The following is a 6,246-nucleotide window of genomic DNA, read 5'->3' as shown; positions in this document are numbered from 1 at the left end:
ACATCTCCACATATTGGCCCCAATTTCTGACCTCCATGATCTTTTAGTGGGTCCAAGCTAGCTGCATGCTGATTGCACTGGGCATGCACAGCTCTTATATATCATTTTGAATAAAACTTGATAGGAAAAAATTTGATTGGATACAAAAATGCACTTATATATTGCCAAAAATTTAATATTACATTTGTCAATGAAATAAAAGAGCTGTTGAATTTTTTAGATATTACCATTGTGCACCCACCGCCAAAGGACCCCAGTCCACCACCATAGTAAATTGTGCCTCTCTTGACTTTTTCTCACCTCATCACCACTCCTACACGCCCCTGCCACCCCACAGCCTCAGTTCATAGTCAGTTTTCAAGGGTTAGTTTTTAAGTTTGGCTTTATCTGAAATATAAATGATGATTTTTTATTTATATATTTCACCAATGGTGACCATCAAGAATTTGAAGAGATGATCTTTCTGAAGGCCTTTATCAGGAATTGCAAGGAGCCTTTCACACATAAAAGCATACAACTTGTCTTCTCCTTCCTTTAATAAACATTTGCTGAGTACCTACTCCACCCAGAGTTTTTGTGATGCATAGACTATCTCAGTGAACAAAACAAACCCTGCTCTCAAAATGTCAGAAAAAATCACTTTCTTATAACATGTTCATCTATTTAACTTTGAAACAAGCAGAATGCATCCCCTATATGTTAAGTGGTATTAATTTCTTTCATTGACCACAATTTAATGATTTATGTTTTAATACTTAAAATATAAATTTTAAGTGTGCTTCCTTCATTGCTCCTAGATCCTCGACTAGAGATCTGTTTTTCATTCAATGTGTCCCTAGTCCCTCATTCACAGAGAACAGGGCAAAATCACATTAGGCTGGGGAAGACTTCCCATTTGGCTGAGGTGATATATGCTTATGGAAAAATGCTGAACTCTACACATATAAAGACCCTTTTATAAACTCGGAAGACCTTCAAGTCTGCCCACAACCCCCAAGTTCTCTGTCTGCCTGGGGTACCCTGTTCTAGAGTTTGTGTTATCCTCATCCCCCCACTTACTCTGAGGGTCAGAATACCTCAGAGGGTCTAGATTATGCTTGCCCCTAAGTGGCTGGCAGTCTCTGGTTCCTTACAGCTTTTCCTCTCCTCGCAGGAACTCTTCTCAGTGGAGATTCTGTGAAAGAACAGCATGAACCTGCAGAGACCATAGGCAGCACAGCTTACCCAAGTCCTTCAGATAACTCAGTAGGTCGAAGTGCAGGATGGGGGGCAGGGAGGCGGATATGAACGTAGGTGTAAAGATGGGACTACAGGCTAGAAATCCAGTAGGAGAGGGACATATACATATGCACGCATGGAGAGCAGCTTCTAATAATTCAATATGACTCAATTTCAATAGACTTGTGTGTGTGGAGGAAGGCAGGGAAACATGAACACTGGGGTGCAAAGATGAGGGTAAAACCTGAATAATACACAATGTGTCTTTTAAATGCAAGGATGAACCATTAACTAAGAGTTAAAGATTACCTACAGAGAGGAAGAGGGAACAAAGTAGTTGGGCAAGGCCAGAAGCTACACTTCTTGGAATATGCCTTGATTTATAGATTTGATTTTGGAACTATAGAAACTTTTTACATAATTATAAGACAAAATTAAATTAAAAAACATACAAATCTAAACCAACACAAAGCAAATATGCGTCAGTGTACACTGATCTGGTGGCGTAACCTCCTAGTGAGGAGCTACACTCTTCTGTTTCGTGTACATTTGAAATTTTCCAAGAGAGGAAGCGAGGTGAGGAAAGTGAGGGTGAGGAGGAGAGACAAAGCGGGAGAGAGCAGCTAGAGACAGGAGGGAAAAAGATAAAGAATGTGGAGTTACAGAAACCATTGTTTAGGTAGGATGGGATAATGAGAACAGTCAGATGTTGTCCGGGGGTCAAATACATGAAGAACTGTGAAGCGTCCATGACACTGAGCGGCCCTAGAAGAGCTTCCAGATTCCACTCCCAACATCACTTCTCTTACCTCTCTCCCATCACACAGGTTCTATTTCACCAAGATGCAGCGAGCGCCTTCGCTGATTTCCGGAAGGCTTCCCAAATCTCTGAAGTCATGCAAAAAAAATCATGCAGGTAAAGATCAGATCTGCTTGAGGTGCAGGACCATGTATCGTTGCCGCTATTGTCCTCATCCTCATCATTCTGATTTAGCTGTACTCATATTGTGCTTACTAAAAACCAAGCCTGGTTGGAAGTACTGGGTAAAGGTTAAAGCATGCTCTGAATCCCCTACGAAGTGGGACTGCTAGGAGTTTTTGCTCCGGCTCTATCACTTTCTCACCTTGTGACATCAACCCAAGCATTTCTCTTTTCTGTGCTTCAGTTTGCTGCTCTGTACAATGGAAGATTTTGCTGAAGATTTTGAAAGTTCTTTTCAAGCTTAACGGTCTGTGAGCTGTGCTGGTGATCATTCAGCACTGGCCACTGACCCAGCATTGTGGGGAGGTGGGTAATGCTTCGGGTCCGTGCTTTTTAATCTCCCTTCAACTTAGAGTTCAGTTGCCTGTATTCTGTTGTTCTCCCTACGGAGGTGGGAAACGTTCAATAACTGCAGAGCCTGACTCTTAACACATGTCTGACAAATGTTTGTAAAAATGAATGAATGAAAAATTAAGTTATCCTTGCCCCCATTTCTAAGAGGCCCTGCTACCACACTCCTCTAGCCAAAGAAGTGATGAAATTTTGGCCAAGGATGTGGGGGGTGTTGTGTGTGTGTACATGTGTGAGTATGTGTACATGTGCCTATGTGTGTGTTTCAACAGCCCTGCTGCAATGCTGTCCAGAACCTTTTTACTCATTGAAAAGCTTTCAGCAAAGAATTTGCAGCAAGAAGTCAAGGTCAGATCCTAAAGGAAAAGAATTTGGGGAGCAGTGAAAAGTAACCTGAGGCTCTTTAGAAAGTTGAGTAACTAGAAAGTGGCACATCAGGCTCTGCTTTGATGGGTTCAACTGAATGGCTGTTCCAGGCCCCACATGGGTTTGTTCAAGCATTCATGAGCATGTCTGCTTCTGGATCAATCAACAAATAATTAAAACTGTAATTCTGTTGTTTCAACCTTCTATAAATTCGAGGTAGAGGAAAAATGTAGGGGAGGGCCTCCCCGGTGGTGCAGCGGTTAAGCGCTGGGCTGCGAAGCTGCCCGCCCGCAGCCTCTGCAGCGCCGGTTCGATCCCCGGCCGCCAGACGAGGGTCCCACATGGCGCGCAGACCTTTCCTGCCACCCGCTGCTCCCCTCAGCAGTGTACTTCGGTCCTTCTGCCTGCTCTGCTCCCCGCTCTGGCTCTGGTGAATTCTCTCACCCTCCCTCGCTTCTGACTGTACCCAGTGCTTGTATAAATAAATAATAAATAAATCTTAAACAAAATTTAAAAAAAATGTAGGGGACCCCCTGCAGCAATTCAAAAGTAGATATTTTAGGAGGAGATCATTCACATTACAAAACAAAGTTCAGTGAATGCAGGGTCCCTTTAAGTAGCCTGCTCCCTCGGTGACCTTAAGATGTGACCGGATTTTCCAAAACTGTATCTACACAAAGCTTTTCAGGAACACACATTTTTGGTAACGTGAGGTTCCTCTGTGTTTAACACTTCCCCACCTTCAGCTACCACTTTATGCTCAGTGAATATTGACACTGATTTGTAGACTAATAACTCACATTGGAGAAGAAAAAAGTAAAATTTCCAGTATACACATTACAAAAAGTTCACGGTATGGGGAAACATTTTATTGAACACATCATCTTTTGTGAGAACCACTGCATTAGATTCACTAGATCTTACAACTGCATTTTAGTTTCTGGGTGATATTTTCCATGTGTACATTTCAGCATAACTTCTCCTAGGTCAGGATTACCAGAAACCCTTGGAAATTCCTCTTTGCTCTCCATTAGCCTCCCCCGCAGCCCCATGCAGCCGTCATAATTATCTGGCTATCCTTTAGAAATCTTACCTCTTGTGGTATGTGTATTCTGCATAATTTTGGTTATAGGTTGTAGACAGAAAAGGAGGCCTTCATGAAATCTGTGTGCCATGGCAGCGAAGAGAAGGAAGATTTAGAGCAGGACCGTTTGAACATGAGAAGCAGCAAAACTGCTGCTCCTGAGGGAAGAGTCTTTCCCGTGGCATCCAGCCCAGAAGCTGCTAGCCCTTCCTGGTGAAAGCCACAGCGAAGATGAAAAGTGGAGTCCAACAAACAGAGCCGAATTGTGGTGGGAAACAGACTGCTGAAGTCAGCAGTTGGCCAAACTGGGGGGTCCGGAGTGAGAGCGAGACAGGCTGGCCAGTGGCCCCCGAGCAGGGCTGCACAGGTGACAGGCTGGCACTCAGGCCAGAAAGCAGTGCTCACAGTGAAGCTAAGTTCCTGTGGAGTTTCTCAGGAGGTTTAGCAGACCTACAGCCCACCTTTGGGTTGACAGCAGCATTGATGATTGATAACAGACAAAAGATGAGAACACAGGGAAACTTGAACCCCACAGGCAGCACAAGCACACAGGTGCAGCGGCCAAGAGACTATATGATGCAGGCCACTTCAGCTGCAAGAGCAGCAGTAGCGCTGGTCGATAAAGCACATGATTTTGCATCAGAATCAGAGACCCTGGGAAATGCAGTGGAAATGTGGGAACCCCACTAGCAAGTACTAATGAAATATCCACCATTGGGATGACACGTGCTGCCCAAAGAAAAAAGAAGAGCAAAGAAACAAAAGGCCAGGACCAAGCCCTAGCCTGCCATCTTAATGCTTCCTGGTGTGGTAGAGCATGAAGAATGAAGTCCATGGGGATCAAGCAGGACAGACAGAGCCAGGAGCCTGAACAAGATGTGGCAGCGATGGTGGAGCATGGCTTTCTGGTAAAACAGGTTCCCAGCTGCCCTTCCCTTTGAGAACATACTCCCAACAGACTCTGCTCCCTCCAACCAGCCCACCCCAGCAGGTCCTGCTTTCAGCCACCTCCTGACTGCAGCTGAGCTCACTCCAGGCAAACTGGTGCCAGCAATTAACCCTACAGGTCACATCTCCCTTAAGGGATGTGACACCTGGTTCTGCAGCTTTGGCATGATCCCAGGTGAGTTCCCTTGCATTCCATTGGCTTGTTTATTAAGCCACACATCTACTAAACCTGTCAGAAAATTTCAAGCTGGCTCCTCATGACCAAAAACATAATCCTATAATCCTCACAAAATATTTTGAACAGATAAACAGTACAGTAATATCTGACACAGCCAGGCACCTGCAGGCCATCCATCCCCACAGCTCCCCCGCACACTTAGCGGACCCGGCCAATACAATTAACCCTTCCATGGCAGACAGGGCCCCCACCCTGCCGTGGAACTAGGCTGATCTTTTTCAGTTCTTCCTTTAGAATGCAGGTTACATGTAAAGAATTAATATATAAAGTTGTCTGGAATAAGTGTTAATTTACAACAGTGTTATCAGTTGGTCTAAGAGCCTAAATGGGGTACTTTGAAGGTGCTATCTTCTATAGCAAACCCAAATACAGATGTTTAACTACTGGATAATTAAAGGTTCACTACATGAGTACATTAGAAAAACTATCCCATATGATGTAAGGTTTGGAGATCTCTTAGGTTGATGTTTTTCACTAAAAGTTACTTAAAACTTGGTTTTAATTTTGAAATTTCACCTATTTACCTGAAAGGATACTGACAACAAAGCAAAAGCCCTTATTCAGTGTGGAATGAGTAGAACATTCCACTTGCCTAGTAATATAACTTCCAGCACCCTTAACAATTATAGCTTAAAGTCAATGAAAATGTACTGAGCCTTTAATGGAGCAGCTCTAACAAAGGGCATGAACTAGAAACCAGTATTTTTGAATTATGTGTGATATTTAACCAGTTTCCTTATCTGGTTTCCCCTGGTAACCTTCCATGCTTTCTAAAATTACAGTCAAATGAGAAACAATGAGTGGGTGGAAGAAGAACACTGTGAGGAATAGGTTCACTGAAAAATGAAACCCCCCCCCCCAAAGAGGAAAGAAGTCACCAGAAGGGCCACAAGAGCCTGAGCAAACAACCCTCCACACATGAATGGCCCCTCAGTGCCCTGACGGGGCTACCAATACAATACAATCCAGCACATTCCAAGAAGTCATAAAGAAAGGGTTCAATCAGGCCTAGTGCTCTGTACTGAACAAAGCACAGAAAGTACATAAGGCACCTTAAAA

The 6,246-nt window shown here is 43.8% G+C and overlaps 1 long non-coding RNA gene across 1 annotated transcript in view; it reads right to left on the bottom strand.

Annotated features, from left to right (window-relative positions):
- Positions 1 to 732: 732 nt before the first annotated feature.
- LOC129145851 (uncharacterized) overlaps positions 733 to 6,246 on the bottom strand; it is a 35,762-nt gene continuing 30,248 nt past the window's right edge. The window contains exons 4-5 of the long non-coding RNA XR_008551955.1: positions 2,028 to 2,106; positions 733 to 1,174 (exon numbers count right to left, since the gene is read on the bottom strand). This is a non-coding gene — a long non-coding RNA (uncharacterized LOC129145851). The remainder of the gene's footprint in view (positions 1,175 to 2,027; positions 2,107 to 6,246) is intronic.

Source organism: Talpa occidentalis, unplaced genomic scaffold (assembly GCF_014898055.3).
Source record: "Talpa occidentalis isolate TD23 unplaced genomic scaffold, MPIMG_talOcc4v2.1 talOcc4.15, whole genome shotgun sequence".
Classification (NCBI taxonomy): Eukaryota; Metazoa; Chordata; class Mammalia; order Eulipotyphla; family Talpidae; genus Talpa; species Talpa occidentalis.
The sequence above is the reverse complement of the archived record's forward strand: the minus strand, read 5'-3'. Positions and strand labels throughout refer to the sequence as shown.